This window comes from Pseudophryne corroboree, chromosome 7, assembly GCF_028390025.1.
Source record: "Pseudophryne corroboree isolate aPseCor3 chromosome 7, aPseCor3.hap2, whole genome shotgun sequence".
In the NCBI taxonomy this organism is placed as follows: Eukaryota; Metazoa; Chordata; class Amphibia; order Anura; family Myobatrachidae; genus Pseudophryne; species Pseudophryne corroboree.
This window is the reverse complement of record NC_086450.1, coordinates 118,635,217-118,656,170: the sequence shown is the minus strand read 5'-3', so window position 1 is coordinate 118,656,170 and position 20,954 is coordinate 118,635,217.

Below are 20,954 nucleotides of genomic sequence, written 5' to 3'. Positions count from 1 at the left end.
AACCAACCTATGACCTCTCCTGTACTGTAAATGACCATCCCTGTGTCCAATGGACAAAGAGATTACAGTATCCATTGTGTTAGGTTTTGGAATATTGTATAAAAGAGCCAGCTGCATGCCCAGCCACACACAGACTCTGAAGGTCATCTACCTTGATGACTGAGGACCAGACTGTGAAGCTCAGGCGAAACCAAAACGTATGTACCATTGACTGTAGCCATTATTCTATTGTATTGTATTGTTTATATTGTTACCCCCTGCAAGTAAAGAACCGTTGGTGGGTTAGACCCCAACCTAGTTTTGAATTACAACTGGTGTCGTGTTTCTTTTCCCTGCTAAGGTTTAAAGTGTATTTACAGCCACTTGGACTGCTGCATTGTGCTAACAGCGTATAGGCCTGTGTACGCAAACTGTGTAGTCACTATGCCCTTTCGGCGTACGTACGCAGAGTGCGTACACTGTGCGACCTTGTGTACGTAAGGTTTGGGAATAATATAAAGGTGAAAGGTTAATTACTGTGGCCGCAGCGGCTCAATATTAAAGTGTATCAAGAGTGTTTAAGGAATATGCTTTTTAGTCCTGTAAGTAAACTGACGTTTACAATTGAGGGCTCATCCGGTTTTCACATGCTCACAGCCTAACAGGTCATAGCAGACTTAATCTATCAGCAAAGGGTGGAAAGTTATCCTACGTAACCTTTTCCTGGTCGGTGGATGTGCTGAAAACCCTATTTGTGTGCTGCTAGATTGCGTCTGCTCTGTCTAGTCTGCAGAGGTGCTGATAGAACCCGTAAAACAGGAAAAAAGCTATTTAAAAATCTGTGAATTTTTTTTGCCGCCAAAAGCGTACACAAAGGGCACCGATACTTTGCATACCCTCTCACATTGTTGCCACAAAATTTAGATTGCTAGATTTGTTTAGATCTGTGTGAAATCGGATACATTTGTTGCAATATAGTTAAATTTGAAATAAAAGTGTTTAAGGAAGTAAATATACAGCACAACACGCAGGTCTGGCCCAGTCGTTAAAGATTACACAGAACAAGCGGTTGTGCTTGTGAGCAAGTATAGTTAGCAGTGCTCACATTTATAGAGATGTGTGATTTGTTTTATTGCATATGCACATTGGTACACGTGGTACGGAACGTGAGGACAGCGTACAAAAACGTGCACGTGGCGCAAGGCCGCACACGTGGCATAGGGGTACGCACGGTTGCGTAATTACGCAAGCTTGCGTAGGGTTGTGTGCGCATAATAAAACCACACAATAGTTTTGTTCAGTTAAAAGGTGGGACAGTAGCCATGTTACAATAGAACATAACTATCCGGTTTCAAAAGCTGATTAGTATAAAACTTTTGTTTAAACTGTAAGCACCTCTGGAATAAAGCTACTGACCTAAAGGGAGTAAAACAATTTTCTGTACAGAAAAACAAAGCATATTTGAATGAGTGAAAGCAGGAGTGAGTGAGTTGAACCCCGTGGAATTCAGGATCCCGTCATGGTACACTGGGTTAGTAGAGGCCCAGTGGCGTAGGGTTCACTACCTTACGTGATAAGAACTAAGTGTTCAAATTGAACTAAGTGTTCAAGGTGAACTATGTGTTCACAGTCCCAAGTGAACTAGGTGTTCAAAGTGAACTAAGTGATCAGGTGGTCTACAGAAATCCTAGGGCATATAGATAACTAGTATCTATAGGCTGTGTGATTGCATCGCATGTCTGTATATTCTACACAGCACAATGTGATACCATTGTGTCATATGCGCTGTGGAAAAGCATACGCAGACGAGATTGTATAGACAAAGGCGTTTTTCTTTGATAACGTCAGGAAATCTCCCTGGTGGGCTTCCACTGGAAAGGGTGAATAATAGTTATCTAATTTCTCTGTTTTTCACCCTACAAAAAATTCCAGTAGAAAGATACCGAAAAGGAATTTTTCACTATCTCTCTCAGGAAAATATTCCAACAGAACCTCCACCGAAAGAAATTGCGGTGCTGCAAGGTCTGGTAGGAGCCCTAAGTTGGGTACATTGCCTTCCGCTATCAACAGTGTATCACAGTACCGGCCAACGTGGGCATGAGTCGGTGAAAGCGCTCTAAAAACTTTCACCGTCTACTTGTATTGAGTATTTTGGTGTTTGTGGGAATTTTTAGTTATTAAAAAGACCCACAAATATGGGTTGCTCAAGTGAGAGACGTTTGTGCAGGGTTCAGGCTGGAGAATTAAGACCAAAAGGGTCAGCGAGGTTTGTTACCCCGGATCGTCGGATCAGGAGACGTGGCAGTCGACGGGTCAACATAGGTAAGTATGTGTGTGTCGGCAGTTGTGTAATAAAGTTTTACTATCAAGGTGTGTGTCTCCTGTTTTTATTTGGATATTTTTTTTTCCAGTAGAACTACAGGTACCAGCGGGCCCATTTTTCTCCCGCATGCTGGTACTTGTGGTTCTTCGAGTACCAGCTTGCGGGGGAGGCTTGCTGGGACTTGTAGTACTACTGGAAAAAACAATATTCTTTCACATTTCTCAAGGCTATCAGCCTCCCATCCGCAGCCCTTGGATGGGGGGGACAGCCTCAGGCTTCACCCCTGGCCCTTGGGTGGCTGGGGGGGACCCCTTGATTGAAGGGGTCCCCACTCCCCCAGGGTACCCCGGCCAGGGGTGACTAGTTGGATATTTAATGCCACGGCCGCAGGGCACTGTATAAAAGTGACCCCCGGCTGTGGCATTATCTGTCCAGCTAGTGGAGCCCAATGCTGGTGTATAAAATATGGGGGACCCCTACTCTTTTTGTCCCCCGTATTTTTTGCACCAGCACCAGGCGCAGAGCCCGGTGCTGGTTTTAAAAATATTGGGGATCCCTGTCAATTTTTCCCCCGGATTTTTAGAACCAGGACCAGCTCGAAGAGCCCTAGGCTGGTTATGCTTTGGAGGGGGGACCCCACGCCATTTTTTTTCGGGTTTTTCCAGTTTTTTCACGTTTTTAAAAAACCGGATCAAAATCCGTCAAATCGGCCGTTTTTCGGCCGCGGGACTGTCGAATCCGTTTTTTATTGCATATGGTCAATTTCGGCACCCACTTGCCGAAATTAGCCTGTCGAATTGTGTCGAGTTGAAAAACGGCCGCTAATTTGCCGCGATTCGCCGCTAATTGCATATACCCCATAGTCAATATAGACCCCTAGACAGAGAAAACAAGCCACATTATTAAACACATAGGCGGGATCAAGGGACATATAGTAAGGAATCACGAGCCATATAGAAAACACAGATTCGGTTAATGGGAAGAACAGAATAAATGTAACTTTACCCTTTTGACAAAACTTGCTGGGGTTAAGATGAGGCCTCTAAACTTTTGCTTCTTTCTCTAGCAGAAATGGCCCCTGATTAACTTAACAGGAGTTTTGTTAGATATGGTATACATATAGCGTGCTCCCGCCCAGGAAGCACAAAGTATGTTGGATACCCACGAAGACTAATATTGCATTTCACTGTTCTAGATGCATGTCCATCACAGGCAAAGGAAATTATCTCACAGATACCGGGTTCCCTATGAACTTAGGATGGACAGGACACTGGATTGATGGCTGGGATATTCCCAGTAGAGACATTACACATAGAATTTTTTTTAAGGGTATAGACAGTAGAGAATAACTTCCCCATAGTGCTCAATCCAGTTGTCAAATTTTATAAAATCCTCTTTGCCTCTACAAACTTATTGATTTTTCTTCAAAGTTTCCTCCTCATCTCTTACGTTCACCGACAGGAGGGTACAATACATGGACCCGATTAAAGTTCAAATGCCACATGCCTACTTGGTCCTTCAGAGTTCAGCCCAAATCCAGTATATCTCACCAGCACAAGGACACCAGTATTTATGCAGTGTGCCTGGTCATGCACAAAGGGTGGAGAATGAGAATACTGGTGAAGTGAGACTGTGTACAGACACCGATATGCATGATGGTGTGACAGCCTGTTGGTGAATGCCAAACCCGACAATTCCAAACCTGACATTTTCCATTTGTATTTACTATTTTTCCCCTCTCTTCTCTCATCCAGAGACGGTTTACTTCACACAACTGATAACACACAACAGTTAAACACATTCAAAATTTGTGTTCTCTACAGGAAAAGGCAGTCTGGAGGGCAAAGGGATATGGCCAGGAGTCCCCAGGACTTTGGACAGGTGGACATGGTAAGCCGGTGGCCCCCAGAGCATATCTTCCAAGTCTAGCTGAGGCGGCACATGGTCTGACTCATCTGGGCAAAGAGGGTATGTGCAAGCTAGTAAGAGCCTACTGGTGTGCGCCAGGATTCTCTTCTCATGCAGGTAAGAGAGCAATTACATGTTTTACTTGCTTGTGGAAGAATATTGGAAAGACAATACCAACAGAGCCATCCCATATCCCTCCGACAGACGGACCTTTTCAGGTAATACAAATCAATTTCATACAGTTACCACCCTGTAGGAATTTGAAATAAGTGTTAGTTTGTATTGATGTATTTTCCAACTGGGCAGAAGCGGTCCCTGCTGCCACAAATACTGCTACGTTCACTGCAAAGAAAATTGTGCAGGAATTTGTGTGTAGATATGGTATCCCTAGAATGATTGAAAGTGATAGGGGTACCCACTTTACAGGTGAAGTCTTTCAGGTCATGTGCAAACTGATGGGAATTAATAGCAAGCTGCATACTCCGTACCGGCCACAGGCGAGTGCAAAGGTAGAGAGAGTGAACAGCACTATTAAGAGCAAGCTGAGCAAATTAATGGCTGAAACTGGATTGTTGTGGCCAGAGGCTTTGCCACTAGTGTACAGCATCAGAACCACTCCCAGGTCTCCACTTAACTTTTCACCCTTTGAAATTCTTTTTGGTCGACAACCTCATGTAATGATAGACCCCCAGGATGATTTGAAATGTAATAATGAAGTGACTGTGAAATATTTGGTTGGGATGAGCCAGCAGTTGAGAAATCAACAAAGAAATCTAAAGCTGGTGATTACTGACCTACCGAACAGTAATTGTCATGACATTGAGCCTGGGGATCCGGCAAGTTACTGGATCCCAAACAGCATGGATTCACTGGGGGGAGATCATGTCAAACAAATCTTATTGACTTTTTTGATTGTGTGACTAAAGTGATGGATAAAGGTGGAGCCATGGATATAGCTTATCTAGACTTTAGTAAGGCTTTTGACACAGTTCCACATCGCAGACTGCTAAATAAACTTGAAAGTTTGGGATTGGATATTAGGATTATTGAATGGATACGATCTTGGTTGAAGGATAGAAAACAGAGAGTTGTGGTAAATGGAGTGCATTCACAGGAGGGAAATGTTACCAGTGGAGTACCCCAGGGATCTGTACTTGGACCAGTGCTTTTTAATATCTTTATTGGTGACATTGCAAATGGCATTAAAGGGAAAGTATGCCTTTTTGCAGATGACACAAAGGTATGCAACAGGGTAGACACACCAGGTGGGGTAAAACAAATGATTGAGGATCTAGGTAGACTAGAGGAATGGTCAAGAGTCTGGCAATTACAGTTTAATGCCAAAAAATGCAAAATCATGCACTTGGGTCTCAAAAATCCTAAAACTAAATACAGTATTAATGGCACTATACTGGAAACTACTGAGGAGGAAAGGGATCTAGGAGTCACTATTTCAGATGACTTAAAGGCAGGTAAGCAATGTAACAAGGCAATGAGGAAGGCTAGTCAGATGCTTGGCTGCATTGGGAGAGGAATCAGCAGCAGAAAGAAGTAATAATGCCACTGTATAGGTCATTGGTACGGCCTCATCTAGAATGCTGTATTCAGTTCTGGAGGCCATATCTTCAAAAGGATATTAATACATTAGAAACTGTACAAAGGAGGGCAACTAAAATGGTGCATGGCCTACATCACAAAACATACCCAGAAAGACTAAGAAATCTCAATATGTATAGTTTGGAGCAGAGAAGGGAAAGGGGGGACATGATAGAAACTTTCAAATATATCAAGGGTTTTAACAAAGTCCAGGAGGGAAACATTCTCCAAATGAAGAGAAGCAATAGGACACGAGGACATGCACTGAGACTGGAGGGGGGGAGGTTCAGGGGAAATTTGCAGAAAAATTATTTCACAGAAAGGGTAGTGGACAAGTGGAATAGCCTCCCATCAGAGGTGGTAGAGGCTAAGACAGTAGAGCAATTTAAACATGCATGGGATAGACATAAGGATATCCTTACAAAGAAATAAGGATCAAATAAGGTTAGAGATAAAAATAATATAAAAAAAAAAAAAGGGGGCAGACTAGATGGGCCAAGTGGTTCTTATCTGCCGACAAATTCTATGTTTCTATGTGATGATTCGAAATTTCTTACGCTCAGGTTGCCTCATAGACAGGTGGGAAGGACCATACGAAGTCTTGTTAACCAGCACGACAGCACTGAAGGTCGCCGAAAGAGAAACTTGGGTCCACTCGTCCCACTGCAAGAAGGTCGCTGACCATGAAGAGAACTCATGACAAAGTAGTTTGGTAACTGTGTGTTCAAAGTGAACTGTGTGTTCAAAGAGCAAGGCAAAGAGAACCTCGTATCACTAGAGTGTTTGTTCCGGGAAAGTTGAGAGGCAGGACTGTTGAAAGGCATCTGAGCACGGATAGCAACAAGATCTAGGACGGTTGTCGTATCATTTTCTTTTTTCACCTCCCCCTGCATTTTCCTTTCTTTTCTCCTTCTTATTTTCCTTCTTTCCCCTAACGAAATGAATCTATCACAAGAGACTGCGTTTCGGGTTCTACTAGTAATTCTGTTTTTGATCAGGACAATTTTTTTGGTGAGGGTCCCAGAGAGGTCGAGCCGGGATCTGGAATGGGTTCTGATGGCGAGTATGAATTTGTAGGATCTCAGGAGCAGCACATCACTCGAGTAAAGGCTGGTATCAGTAAGCGCTCTGGTAGTCATGGAGCTCGGAGGCACTGTGAAGGGTTATTGTCTGATGAATATTGTATTTGTAGGAATTGTGAGAATATAGTTGAGGACGGGTGCATCCAGAGATGTCAGTCCAACCTTAATATCGACATGGACTGCCATCTGTTGATTGATTACCACTCACTAGTGGGTAAGGTCTTAAACCAGACAGAATGCTGGGTGTGCTCACAGGTACCTCAAGGTCAGAGTAAGTCAGGATTAGTACCATACCCTTTAGCAATAGATGAGGTACTCGAATTATGGGGTGGGAGACCGGTGGACAAGAAATTCAATATCTCTAGGCCCCCTAGTTTGAAGCTCCACCAATATCATGTAGACAGGTCCTTATTGTGTTTTAATATTTCCAATTACCGAAAACCAGGAAATTGGGAAGTGACGTGGAATAACCAGACAATGACCTTTTCACACAGAGCTGATAGGAGACCCTTAGACTCTGAACTTGTACGCCAAATAGCCAACAGTGGGAGGTATTTTTCGGTATAGGTATACCCGTGGAAGCAAGTCCATGTGGTTTGGAAAAGTATCGTCAGGGTATTGTGCCCATATCATCCAGCCCGATACTTGTACTGAGCAGATGGGAGAACTAGGGATTGGTTTCTTTACTTGGAAAGTTTGCAATATGGTGATGTTACATTTTGTCCCCTATGTTCTCCCAGATGATGCCTATTTCATATGTGGGAGGAAAGCATACAAGTGGCTTGCCCCGAGCTCAGAGGGATTGTGTTATATTGGGAGAGTACTACCAGAGGTCATGACCATAACCCATGATAAAATGAAAGACGTTCACCGCAGTGCTCAGGCTCCTTATACTCATACTCACTACGAACACATCATCAAGAGACACCTCATAGATAGGGCAGAGCACGCAGCCTCTGATTTGATCCACGAATCCACAGGGATTTAGTTCCTTCTTGCATTAGACATCACCCGTACTGCCAGAGGAACTATAAATTATAAGTATATCCATGCGCTAGCGAACTTGATAGATAATATCACTGAGATGTATGATGACACCTTCAGGTATACGGGAAGGGAGTTACAAGACTACAAGAAGGAACTGATCCAGCACAGGATGGTCCTTAATTATGTCACAGCCGTGACAGGTGTGTACTGTGTTACTCTGGCAACTCAATATGGTGTGAAGTGCTGTACGTATATTACAAACAGCAATGACGACCCCACGGAGATCATCGATCAGAAGATAGACGATATCTTACAGTTAAAGTGGGAGTTCAGGAGGAAGCACAACCTTACCTTAGCGACTGTGAGTAATTAACTGACCGGCTGGTTCTCATGGTTGAACCCACGCAAATGGTTCTCAGGTTTAGGAGAGTGGGCTCAAAATGTCATTATGAGTGTGGGGAAGTTTCTCCTTTGTATCCTGGGAGTCATCATAATTATTGGTTTGATATTTAGGTGTGTTCAAATTCTAACGCGGCGCAAGCACGGCACAAATTTAATGAGTCTAAGGAGCAATGGCGCTGTTATAGCAGCAGATTTAATTTATGATCCATCCATAGAGACAGCGTTATGATAAGAATTGCAAATTAATTTCATGGCCTGTTTCTATCACCCGTTTTTCTTTGTCTCCCCCTCTGCCCAGATACAGCCAACCGGAAAAGACATCAGCCCTACCCAAAATGTTTATGTGAATGTACTTTTATATATGTGTCTTATCTTCATCTCTGCAACCTCCAGTTAATGGCACACATAGTCGACAGGTGATATCCACATATACTAGCACTCACATATATTCCCCCTCCATGTATCATCAACTAAATGTGCACCCCATTTGTTGGAACAAGAAGCCGAAAAGAGCTTGGTAGTGTTTGTTGGCCCATTTACAGACCCTTAATACGGGATGAGAAGGATTTAATGTATACTTTGCAATGCCTCGAAGCTTATTTAGAACATATACGGCACGATGATACATGCCCCTCAGACAGGGATTCATACATACATGCTTTTTACTATCCCACTAGGTCATACATTTCCCACCTACAACTCTCCCCCCGATCATCCAAGCTTCTGTATATATTGTATAGATATTTTTATGTTTATTGATTAGTTAGTGGCAGTTATTGGTGACTGCCAAAGGGTGGACTGTCGAAGTCGAAAAATATTGCAATACACATAGCATGTACAAACTACACACAGATAGCCTCCGTGCGCATACTTTTTCTGCTGTGCGTGCGCATATTCGCAATTTGCATATGGTCACTCCCGCTGTCCTGCGTATTAGCGCGTGGTATGAGTATTTACGGTAGTGTTTGTAGTCGCATGGAAAAAGCCATAAAAACACATTACATATTTAATCCAAATAGTGCACAATGTACACATAGTCTCCCTGCACCACACCAGCAAGTTACAACAATTTAATGGTATCAGAACAAGGGGATTCAACTTTACAGGATAGGAGGGGACAGAAGAAGGTTATAAGGTGGTGTTTGGTATCCAGCTGTAGGGTATTTTAAGGGCAATATTCCGGTGTTGGTTTGCAGAAGATCTCATACTCCTGCGAATAGTTATGCGCAGGAGCAGAATATAAATATAAACTGTATTTACTGTACACTTGGTATTCGGCGGGAACCCAGAGGAGACCACCTGTAAGTGCACCTGGAAAAGACATCGCCCACCTATTCAAACCAACCTATGACCTCTCCTGTACTGTAAATGACCATCCCTGTGTCCAATGGACAAAGAGATTACAGTATCCATTGTGTTAGGTTTTGGAATATTGTATAAAAGAGCCAGCTGCATGCCCAGCCACACACAGACTCTGAAGGTCATCTACCTTGATGACTGAGGACCAGACTGGGAAGCGCAGACGAAACCAAAACGTATGTACCATTGACTGTAGCCATTATTCTATTGTATTGTATTGTTTATATTGTTATGCCCTGCAAGTAAAGAACCATTGGTGGGTTAGACCCCAACCTAGTTTTGAATTACAACTGGTGTCGTGTTTCTTTTCCCTGCTAAGGTTTAAAGTGTATTTACTAGTGATGAGCTGGTTCGGTTTCTCGGAAACCGAACCCCCCCGAACTTCACCCTTTTTACACGGGTCCGAGGCATACTCGGATTCTCCCGTATGGCTCGGTTAACCCGAGCGCGCCCGAACATCATCATCCCGCTGTCGAATTCTCGTGAGATTCGGATTCTATATAAGCAGCCGCGCGTCGCCGCCATTTTCACTCGTGCATTGGAAATGTTAGGGAGAGGACGTGGCTGGCGTCCTCTCCGTTTATTCATTGTTGAGTTGATGCAAATATTTGTGCTTGCTTATATCATTGTGGGGACTGGGGAGCAGCTTTATACTAATATAGGAGGAGTACAGTGCAGAGTTTTGCTGATCAGTGACCACCAGTTTCATCCGTTCTCTGCCTGAAAAAAAATGCTCCTTATCTGTGCTCAGTGTGCTGCATATATCTGTGCTCACACTGCTTACTTGTGGGTACTGGGGAGCAGCTGTATTATATAGCAGGAGTACAGTGCAGAGTTTTGCTGACAGTGACCACGAGTATACGTTGTCTGCCTGAAAAACACTCCATATCTGTGCTCAGTGTGCTGCTTTATTGTGGGGACTGGGGAACACCAGTATAATATATATATATAGGAGGAGTACAGTGCAGAGTTTTGCTGACCAGTGACCACCAGTATATAATATATAGCATTACGGTACAGTAGGCCACTGCTGTACCTACCTCTGTGTCATCAAGTATACTATCCATCTACATTCTATACCTGTGGTGCATTTTAGTTTTGCAGTTTGCTGACACAGTGACCACCAGTATATATAGCAGTATGGTACGGAAGGCCACTGCTGTACCTACCTCTGTGTCGTCAAGTATACTATCCATCTACATTCTATACCTGTGGTGCATTTTAGTTTTGCAGTTTGCTGACACAGTGACCACCAGTATATATAGCAGTATGGTACGGAAGGCCACTGCTGTACCTACCTCTGTGTCGTCAAGTATACTATCCATCTACATTCTATACCTGTGGTGCATTTTAGTTTTGCAGTTTGCTGACACAGTGACCACCAGTATATATAGCAGTACGGTACGGAAGGCCACTGCTGTACCTACCTCTGTGTCGTCAAGTATACTATCCATCTTCATTCTATACCTGTGGTGCATTTTAGTTTTGCAGTTTGCTGACACAGTGACCACCAGTATATATAGCAGTACGGTACGGAAGGCCACTGCTGTACCTACCTCTGTGTCAACAGACAGAGAGGAGGGGGGTGCAAATCCCCACCCCTAAATTCCCTTCCGCACACTGAAAATTACCTGTAACCATCCCTGAACCTATCTGGTAATAAAATTCAGAGAATTAGTCACAAATGTTTGCAAACACATGTTTAGCTGCTGGCCACGTCACGGCTTCTCTGATACAGCAGTCCTAACCTACATAATAGCAGTGCCCACATAGGGCCATGTAATTTGTCACAGTAGGCCTCATGATAAAGGCTATTACTAAAACACTTCCAGACAGAGAGCTAACTTACCCAGGAGCCACCACCAGGATCTCCCATTGGCACTACAAGGAACAGCATGCCTTCCAAATGCTGCTCCCATTCAATGCCTCTTGCACACAAGCAGACAAACAATTTGGCAGTTGCTCAATCATACCTGGAGATAATTATATATCAGGTGCTGGAAGGGGGAGGGGTCACAGACAAACAACAGACAGAGAGGAGGGGGGTGCAAATCCCCACCCCTTAATTCCCTTCCGCACACTCTGTGTCATCAAGTATACTATCCATCTACATTCTATACCTGTGGTGCATTTTAGTTTTGCAGTTTGCTGACACAGTAACCACCAGTATATATAGCAGTACGGTACGGAAGGCCACTGCTGTACCTACCTCTGTGTCGTCAAGTATACTATCCATCTACATTCTATACCTGTGGTGCATTTTAGTTTTGCAGTTTGCTGACACAGTGACCACCAGTATATATAGCAGTACGGTACGGAAGGCCACTGCTGTACCTACCTCTGTGTCGTCAAGTATACTATCCATCTTCATTCTATACCTGTGGTGCATTTTAGTTTTGCAGTTTGCTGACACAGTGACCACCAGTATATATAGCAGTACGGTACAGAAGGCCACTGCTGTACCTACCTCTGTGTCGTCAAGTATACTATCCATCTACATTCTATACCTGTGGTGCATTTTAGTTTTGCAGTTTGCTGACACAGTGACCACCAGTATATATAGCAGTATGGTACGGAAGGCCACTGCTGTACCTACCTCTGTGTCGTCAAGTATACTATCCATCTACATTCTATACCTATGGTGCATTTTAGTTTTGCAGTTTGCTGACACAGTGACCACCAGTATATATAGCAGTATGGTACAGAAGGCCACTGCTGTACCTACCTCTGTGTCGTCAAGTATACTATCCATCTACATTCTATACCTGTGGTGCATTTAGTTTTGCAGTTTGCTGACACAGTGACCACCAGTATATATAGCAGTACGGTACGGAAGGCCACTGCTGTACCTACCTCTGTGTCGTCAAGTATACTATCCATCTACATTCTATACCTGTGGTGCATTTTAGTTTTGCAGTTTGCTGACACAGTGACCCCCAGTATATATAGCAGTACGGTCCGGAAGGCCACTGCTGTACCTACCTCTGTGTCATCAAGTATACTATCCATCTACATTCTATACCTGTGGTGCATTTTAGTTTTGCAGTTTGCTGACACAGTGACCACCAGTATATACAGCAGTACGGTACGGAAGGCCACTGCTGTACCTACCTCTGTGTCGTCAAGTATACTATCCATCTACATTCTATACCTGTGGTGCATTTTAGTTTTGCAGTTTGCTGACACAGTGACCACCAGTATATATAGCAGTACGGTACGGAAGGCCACTGCTGTACCTACCTCTGTGTCGTCAAGTATACTATCCATCTACATTCTATACCTGTGGTGCGACCTTGGTGCGCCTCTTTTTTTCTTTGGATCATGTGCTATTTGGGGACTATTTTTTTGAAGTGCCATCCTGCCTGACACTGCAGTGCCACTCCTAGATGGGCCAGGTGTTTGTGTCGGCCACTTGGGTCGCTTAGCTTAGTCACACAGTGACCTTGGTGCGCCTCTTTTTTTCTTTGCATCATGTGCTGTTTGGGGACAATTTTTTTGAAGTGCCATCCTGTCTGATACTGCAGTGCCACTCCTAGATGGGCCAGATGTTTGTGTCGGCCACTTGGGTCGCTTAGCTTAGTCATCCAGCGACCTCGGTGCAAATTTTAGGACTAAAAATAATAGTGTGAGGTGTGAGGTGTTCAGAATAGACTGAAAATGAGTGGAAATTATGGTTATTGAGGTTAATAATACTATGGGATCAAAATGACCCCCAAATTCTATGATTTAAGCTGTTTTTGAGGGGTTTTTGTAAAAAAACACCCGAATCCAAAACACACCCGAATCCGACAAAAAATTTTCAGGGAGGTTTTGCCAAAACGCGTCCGAATCCAAAACACGGCCGCGGAACCGAATCCAAAACCAAAACACAAAACCCGAAAAATGTCCGGTGCATATCACTAGTATTTACAGCCACTTGGGCTGCTGCATTGTGCTAACAGCGTATAGGCTTGTGTACGCACACTGTGTAGTCACTACGCCCTTTCGGCATACGTACGCAGAGTGCGTACACTGTGCGACCTTGTGTACGTAAGGTTTGGGAATAATATAAAGGTGAAAGGTTAATTACTGCGGCCGCAGTGGCTCAATATTAAAGTGTATCAAGAGTGTTTAAGGTATATGCTTTTTAGTCCTGTAAGTAAACCGACATTTACAAGAATGACAGAGAATGGATTGTATTGTCAGTCTGTTCACAGCAAACTCATGTCACCAATAATAAATATAATAATGAGATTCAGCAAACTGTCACTCCCAAGGTAGAGAAAAACGTAACAAATCTACATTATTATTTTTTGAAAAAGATCATTAACAGACATCTACGTCTGTAACAAATAATGCTGGAAGCACATCAGAACGGGTTCCAATGTATAGAGAGGCAATGTCTAGGTCGCCATGCATTAGGTCGACATGGTCAAAAGGTCGACATGGACAAAAGGTCAACCTATGAAGGTCGACACTGGAAATGGTCGACAGGTACAAAAGGTCGACAAGTTCAAATGGTTGTCACACATATGGCCGACATAACTTTTAAGGGTTTTTTGCATTTTTTACAACTTTTTCATACTTTACCATCCATGTGGACTACGATTGGGAATAGTAACCTGTGCCAAGTGCAGTGGTAGCGGAGCGAGGCAACTAGCCTGCAGTGTCGACCTTTTGTACCCGTCGATCTTTCACAGGATGACCTTTTGTCAGTGCCGACCTAATGAATGTCGACCATATAGGGACGACCTAACCAGTGGCGGAACTAGCGAGCAGTGGGCCCATGTGCGACAAAATGGCTTGGCCCCCCCCCCCCCCCCATCCCATCCCATCCAAGTCCACCCCCTCACCCCTGGAGAGGATCTGGTGAGGGGGGCCTGCTCAGGGAAGTGGATACCTAGCAACAGTGCCGTAACTAGACATTTTAGCACTGTGTGCAAGAAACGGCATTGGAGCCCCACCCCTGCATGCAAAACAGGGGCAGTGCGCGCCTAAGGCGCGCGCAAAAATACATAGTGGCGTGGCTTCGTGGGGAAGGGGTGTGGCCACAAAATAATACCAATTCATAAAACGGTGCACAGTAGTCTCCATTATTCAAATTACGCCACACAGTAGCACCACTACACCAGGTAGAGACCCTTTTACACCTTACGGCGGACAGATTCCTCTTTTTACACATTACAGCAGACAGCGTCCCCTTTTTACACATTACGGCAGACAGCATCCCCCTTTTTTACACAACGGCAGACAGCGTGCCCTTGTTACACATAGCGGCAGACAGCGTACATTTTTTTCACATAACGGCAGACAGCCTGCCCTTGTTAAACATAGCGGCAGACAGCGTACACTTTTTACACATAACGGCAGACAGCCTGCCCTTGTTAAACATAGCGGCAGACAGCGTACACTTTTTTCACATAACAGCAGTCAGCCTGCCCTTGTTACACATAATGGCAGACAGCGTACACTTTTTACACATTACAGCAGACAGCTTGCCCTTGTTACACATTACAGCAGACAGCTTGCCCTTGTTACACATTATGGCAGACAGCGTGCCCTTGTTACACATTACTGCAGACAGCATCCCCCTTGTTACACATTACGGCAGGCAGATTCCCCCTTGTTACACATTGCGGCAAGCAGATTCCCCCTTTTTACACATTGCGGCAAGCAGATTCCCCCTTTTTACACATTGCGGCAGGCAGATTCCCCCTTTTTACACATTGCGGCAGGCAGATTCCCCCTTTTTACACATTGCGGCAGGCAGTCCCCCTTTTTACACATAGCTGCAGGCAGATTCCCCCTTTTTACACATAGCGGCAGGCAGATTCCCCCTTTTTACACATTCCGGCAGGCAGTCCCCCTTTTTACACATAGCTGCAGGCAGATTCCCCCTTTTTACACATAGCAACAGGCAGATTCCCCCTTTTTATACATAGCGGCAAGCAGATTCCCCCTTTTTACACATAGCGGCAGGCAGTCCCCCTTTTTACACATAGCGGCAGGCAGTCCCAACAAAGAAAGAAAGAGACGAAAGAAAGAAAGAAAGAAAGAAAGAAAGAAAGAAAGAAAGAAAGAAAGATAGAAAGAAGAATTATACTTACCCTCTCCGCTGGCTCAGGCTCCTCATGCAGCTTGACAATTCCCAGGCAGTAGAGGAGGTGGAGGAGGGAGGTGAAGGAGGGAGCCGCAGCAGCGCTGTGTTATTGGTGGAGGCGCTGCTGCTGCTGCCCCTCTGCTTCACTATAGGCTGTTCTCGGAAGACAGCCTATAGTGAAGCAGAGGGGCAGCAGCAGCAGCGCCTCCACCAGTAACAAAGCGCTGCTGCGGCTCCCTCCTTCACCTCCCTCCTCCTCCTCCCCCCCCCCCATCACCAAGCGACCCTCCTCCTTCTTCGTGTGTTACAGAGGCGGCAGCGTGTCTGGTGCTGCGGCTGCTGCCCGTAATGCCATGGCTTGATCTGTTCGTTACGACGGGGGGGCGGCGGGAGTCGCGTGACGCAGACCCGACGGGAGCGCTGGTGTGCGGCTGCGGCATGATACAATGAGTCATTGTGACTCATTGTAATGCCGGCGGCTGTGGGCCCTTGAGTGCGGCGGGGCCCCAGTGCAATGCACTGCCTGCCCTGCCAGTAGTTCCGCCCCTGGACCTAACGACTGTCAACCTAGACATTTTAGATCTTCTATATCACACCCACCTGAACTGCTCTTCTCCTGTTTATGATCTTGAAATATTGTCAAAAACATCTTAAACAGTGACCATGCTAATTTTTATTATTTGCCAGTGGATCTGTTGTTGTTTTTTATTTTTTATTTAATTGATTTAGTTTTTGTTGAACCCCTTGCATTATTTTGACTGTAACATTTAGGATGTTATTTATGCAGCACAAAACTGCTGCGGCACAGAGCAAAATCATCTTTGGGGACTTTACACACCTGGATTTGTGTTGGTGGAAATGTGCTTTGGTATGCAGGGCATGATGACAATATTTGCATAAGTCAACAAGAAGTGGTTGGAATGCCTCTGGGTTCTGATAACATGCTGTATTGAACAATACATTATCTTTTATCCTGCATATGTGAGTGCTGGCTTTATTTGTTGGAATGTATAAGTGGTGATAAATAAAGGTATTGAGATATATATATATATATATATATATATATATATATATATATATAAATGCACATATGGGCGGCACTCACGGCGCAAAAAAAACAGACAGGCAAGTCTGAGAGATACGATCAACGTTTCAATGTTATTTACAACATTTTCGTCAGGATAACAGTACATTGTTTTACTCACCCTTTTAACTCCGTCTGACCGTCCATGGCGCCTCCTGCAAGCAGCGTCGCGTTCTGTCTGAAGAATGACGTCATCACGAGCCGCCAGCCGCAGCGTCACGGAGAGTACGGACCGGAGCACATAGAAAAACACCTAAGACATACAAAAAAAGTGATACAAACATAGCACACATTAAAACTCAAACAAGGCAGTACTGGGCACAAAAAAATAGTACTATGAATAGATTGAGTATCCATTATGATAGAAGACAATACTTCCTAATGTGTAACAATAAATTGTTAGACCCATACCGCTTGAGTGGGAGGAAAGCACAGAACACAATTATTGACACCAATCAGAAATCAATAACATACTGTTACAAACTAAATGGACATTGGCATCAATGTCTCAAGAGGGAACTAACTTAAAAGAACATGTTAGTGATTATGGCAGCATTCAACGATTACTGTAAACTGGTTTATAAGAAAGCTGATAAACCAGCTTGCTCGTTTAACCCTTTAGGGGATAAGGTATCCAATATAAAGATCCACCTAGCCTCAGCTCTGAGAAGAACTTGAGCCCTATCACCTCCTCGTTTTAAGGGGGGAATGTGGTCAATAATCTATTATTATCCACTAGCCACCATCCTATCGCATTACGCAAGGGGCTTCCCTATTCCCAGATGCTACGTCTCAAACGTATCATCAGCGATGATTTCCACTTTGTTGAGGAATGTGATAATTTGATTACTAAATTTGTACAGAGGGGTTACAATCGACTTGAGTTGTTAGCGATTAAAGACAAGGTACTTAAGATACCGAGACAAGCCACTCTTAATCCCGCTAAACATACTGATCCCACCAATCGATTAATTTGGGTCAATCAATTCAACACCTTAAGTCCAGAGATTAATAAAATCACTAAAACATTTTGGCCCATCATACAAACTGATAAGAAAATTGGGTTACAGCCTAACACACGGATTATGCCAGCCTACCGCAGAGGCAAAAATATCCGCGATTTTGTTGTAAAGACAAATGTAGAAAGCACACCTAAAAAAATCCCTGTAACCACTTTCCTCAAATCTTCCTGTCCAGGATGCTTTAAGTGTTTGGGCTGCACCACATGCAGCCACATGTTGACAGGTGATTCATTCTATCACCCCTTTACCGGGAAAAAATTTAAAATCAAGCACCGGGTCACCTGTACCACTAAGTTTGTAGTCTATACACTGAGTTGTCCGTGTGGTCTCCACTACGTGGGGAAAACGGAGTGTATGTTTAAAGAACGGATGGCCGGACACCGTGCCTCCATCAGAGCTGCCATAACGTCTGGTAGAAGTGACCAACCTGTGGCAAGACACTTTTTGCAGGCCAAGCACTCCATTGCGGTCTTGCGACACAGAATCATTGACCACATTCCCCCCTTAAAACGAGGAGGTGATAGGGCTCAAGTTCTTCTCAGAGCTGAGGCTAGGTGGATCTTTATATTGGATACCTTATCCCCTAAAGGGTTAAACGAGCAAGCTGGTTTATCAGCTTTCTTATAAACCAGTTTACAGTAATCGTTGAATGCTGCCATAATCACTAACATGTTCTTTTAAGTTAGTTCCCTCTTGAGACATTGATGCCAATGTCCATTTAGTTTGTAACAGTATGTTATTGATTTCTGATTGGTGTCAATAATTGTGTTCTGTGCTTTCCTCCCACTCAAGCGGTATGGGTCTAACAATTTATTGTTACACATTAGGAAGTATTGTCTTCTATCATAATGGATACTCAATCTATTCATAGTACTATTTTTTTGTGCCCAGTACTGCCTTGTTTGAGTTTTAATGTGTGCTATGTTTGTATCACTTTTTTTGTATGTCTTAGGTGTTTTTCTATGTGCTCCGGTCCGTACTCTCCGTGACGCTGCGGCTGGCGGCTCGTGATGACGTCATTCTTCAGACAGAACGCGACGCTGCTTGCAGGAGGCGCCATGGACGGTCAGACGGAGTTAAAAGGGTGAGTAAAACAATGTACTGTTATCCTGACGAAAATGTTGTAAATAACATTGAAACGTTGATCGTATCTCTCAGACTTGCCTGTCTGTTTTTTTTGCGCCGTGAGTGCCGCCCATATGTGCATTTGTATTCGGACACAGCCTCGGCTGTAACCAGGGAGGGCACCGGCTATTCATGTGGAGCTTTTCTGAAGTTGTTGGGAACCGTGAGTGCCGTGATTTGGACTAATATATATATATATATATATATATATACAGCAAGCAATAACAGGTGGCACTCACAGACTTGTAGAATGATGAAAAAACTTCACACAGTGAAGTGTTTATTAAAACATGCAAGTACATTGCATGTTTTAATAAACACTTCACTGGGTGTAGTTTTTTCATCATTCTACAAGTCTGTGAGTGCCACCTGTTATTGCTTGCTGCATATTGGTGGGTTGCTAGGCCCACAAGGAAGTGCACCACAGCAAGTGATTTTTGAGAAGTGCCGGGGCAAACACTGGAGATATATATATATATATATATATATATATATGAAACACAACAGTATCTTTATCTTGCGCCAAGTTCAAAGCAGCACAACGGGAGAGGTCCCTGTTGGAGGACCTCAATAGCATACAGAATAAAAAACAGTTTCCCAAGTGCGCTAAATAAGACTGTATCTACAATGATTCTTCCAGTGTTGTTTCCATAAGTCAGAATTGAATACTGGAGAAAATTTGTATCTGGAAATCTTTTTCAAGGTGCGAGCTTAAGAGGGAGTATCTTCACAAACTATGCTGGAAACTCCTGACTGACAAATCCAACGCGTTTCGTCTTATCAACTTCATCAGGGGTAACTTGTTTGGGGATGAATAAAAAGAAAGAATTTAGTTTATAGGGACTGATGTCCAAAATTTGAAAAGCAAAGAATATAAATGGTATGAGAATTTAGAAAAAAGGTACCTACCAAATATATAAAACAGGCTTATTTGCCATTAATAGATTTGCGTGTGGGGAATCACAACTTAAAATTGTGAATGAAAAAACACATTAATAAATGTGTTTTATAACTACTCAAGAAATTTCTAATAAAAATGTCGGGGCATACCTTGGGTATAGTGATAAAAAAGGATTCTCTTAAGTTCGCTCCTGATAGGAGCTTTCTTGGTGGTTCTTTTTAGGAATCCTAATGGTCCTAGATATAAAATTCTGCCTAATAGGGAGGAAACAAGGGATCTGATATAAGCCAATATTAGGGAGAATTGCGGGGTGTAATCTATTTTATTGATAAGTAGAACATACCTTAAAGATAATTATTCAAGACTCCTTTGTGGAGCTCCTTATAGGTACTATTGATTGAGGTTCCCTTTAAAAATACTGGCAGTCAGATTTTGACGCACTGCCTAGAAATATATATAAAAGAAAACAAGGGCACCTCCTAGTGCAGCAACGTATAGAACACCACCACAGGTGTGTAAAAAGGGTTATAGTTGAAACCATACCATGTGTAAAGGTTATGGTGGTCATTCCGAGTTGATCACAGCCAGCAACTTTTTGCGGCTGGTGTGATCAACTAGTCCACGCCTATGGGGGAGTGTATTTTAGCTTAGCAGGGCTGTGATCGCTTGTGCAGCCATGCTATGTTAAAAAAGTTTTGTGTAAAAGAAGACTAGCCCTAGACCTACTTACCCTGTGCAATGGCTCCAGCGATGCAGGTCCCGGCATAGATGTCAGGCATCTGCCCTCCGTTCTTCTGACCACACCTGCGTTTTCTCCACCACTCCCTGAAAACGGCCGCCAACGGTCTGGTGACGCCCAGGAACGCCATCTTTCTGTCAATTTTCTTGTGGTTGCCGCTGCGACCGCTTTCCTCATAATCCGCATCCTAACCCGGCGACCCCTGTCGACGGGCAATGGCGCGCATGCACATTCCGGACCCATTCGCACTGCAGCGACAAACCGCTGTGTGCGAACGGGTCGGAATGACCCCCTATATCCGCTTATCTCATGTCTTTGTAGAAATCCTCACAAGGTCACTGTCCAGGCAGTATTTTTCTCACAGGTTT